Consider the following 2,234-nt stretch of genomic DNA (forward strand, 5'->3'; position numbering starts at 1 on the left):
CACGTGTATCGCATGCTGGCGTTGAGTCATATAAAAGTACCTGTGGATTGATATCCATGAATGTTTTCAATGATAATTCCAATATTATAAATTTCAAGAATATTTCGGCAATTAGCTCTAACGTTATAGATCTATGTCCAATAATAATGATAATAGTCATTATGATAATAATGATAATAATAACTATAATAATAATGGGATTGTGATGCAACTATTTCAAGGGCGCTTACCTAACTGGGCGTTGTGGCGTGCGCCTGTAATCCAAGCTGTGGGGAAGTTACAAATTGATGCAGAGGGTCGAGGTTCGAGCCCTGGTCACGTCTTTCGGATGGTGACGTTAAAGGTCGGTCCCAGACGTAAATAATCATATCTGATTGATACACGTCTGACAAAACTCAAATACACACACACACACCTTATTCAAAACTTGTAAAAGAAACAAAACAAAAATATCAATGTACGTTAGCCTATATACTTGAATTTCAGGATATTTGGGGAAATCCACTGAGAGAGATGATCAACTGGATCTCAATCAAAGAAATTTTAAATTATAGGCCTATTAAAGAGGCCTATATTCTTTAATGAATCGATACATTGAATAGGATCAACAGGCCCGTCACGTCTTTTTTTTGGGGGGGCGGGGGCTTGTTGAAAAATAAAGTTAAGGTTATATATCCAGCCCTTTATAGGCCTATAGATCTCGTTTATTTTGACTCCCATATTTCAAAATCATTATGACAAACAAATAGATCTTAAAGTCTCCCAAAAAAGCAAGAAAATGCAAAAAAGGGTAAAACTGTAAATAGAGGAGAATCAAACATAATAAGACTAAATTGAATTTTCATCAAAATCAGAAATTAGGAAGATATTTTATTTGCAAATCTTGCTAAATTTCAATAAAATGGAATAAACAATTTCAAACTAACAGAAGCATATAATTCCCTAATAATAATAACTAGCATTTAGTACGCTCTCCATAGTTAACTATATCACAGCGTTTAATTACAAACGAGTTTAAAACGAGAGTACATAATAATTACAATAAAAATACATTCAAAAGAAATTAATCGGAAAAGAGGTATGTTTTTAGAAGTTTCTTGAATTGATCTGAAGAGTTTGATGATTTAATGAAAGTGGGTATATGTTGTTCCATTCTTTAGAAGCAGTAACACTAAATGTGCGATCACCTGTTTTTGTACGAGTTTGGGGTATGGCAAGCAAATATGGGTCTTTAGATGAACGGAGATTAGGGCGAGTTGGTCAATGGGAAGCAAGGCTATCTTTAGCATCTGGTAAAGGCTTTGAAGACAAAAAGAAGTAATTTAAAGACAATTCGGATCAAGTCAGGCTGATCATGCCGGGTTGAATATAGGGCATATGTGCACACGAGTCGATCACAAACATTAATCAATTCTTATTCTTATTCTCTTTTGTAATCACTACATGCTAACTCCTATAACTCTATAATTCAATGAATGCTGAATATAACATTTTCCAGGGAACATTTCATCAAAGCGATGGCAATCAACCACTTTTGCATAAAAAGAGGGAAATGATTCATACAATGTAGTGAGTGGGTGCACGTTAAGATAATAAACCAAAAGACAAAGTGTCAGAGAAGCATGCACAAAGCCCTAGGGCCTAGATCACTGTTTATATGCCAGCTATAAGATCCCCTATTCTCTTCATCTGTATGGCGCTGTTGCTTTTCTCGGACTCCCACGCTCCCAGAATCCTTTGAGGCCGCTTTTTTTGTCTCCCCCATTCCTTTTCGGCTGTTTGCTTTTCAAGATCGAGGTGTACGTAGCAATGCAATACATGTTACCAGAACCAGTGGCAGATCCTGGAGGGGCACAGCCCCCCTTTTCTTCCTTGAGAGGCAATATAGTAAGGTAAAAATGCCGTTAAAACAGAAGTGTTGCCCCCCCCCCCTTTAAAGGACAAGTCCACCCAAAATAATTGATCTGAATGAAAGGGAAAAATCCAACAAGCACAGCACTGAAAATTTCATCAAAATCGGATGTAAAATAAGAAAGTTAAAATTTCGCTTAATTTCACAAAACGGTTATATGCACATCTTGGTTGGTATGCAAATGAGGAGAGTGATGACGTCATCCACTCACTATTTCGTTTGTATTTTATTATATGAAATATGAAATATTCTATATATCTCCTATTTAATTGTCAAGTGAAACAATGATTAATTCCTCCCCGAATATCAGTGGAATTAGCAT

Source organism: Lytechinus variegatus, chromosome 7 (genome assembly GCF_018143015.1).
Source record: "Lytechinus variegatus isolate NC3 chromosome 7, Lvar_3.0, whole genome shotgun sequence".
NCBI lineage: Eukaryota > Metazoa > Echinodermata > Echinoidea > Temnopleuroida > Toxopneustidae > Lytechinus > Lytechinus variegatus.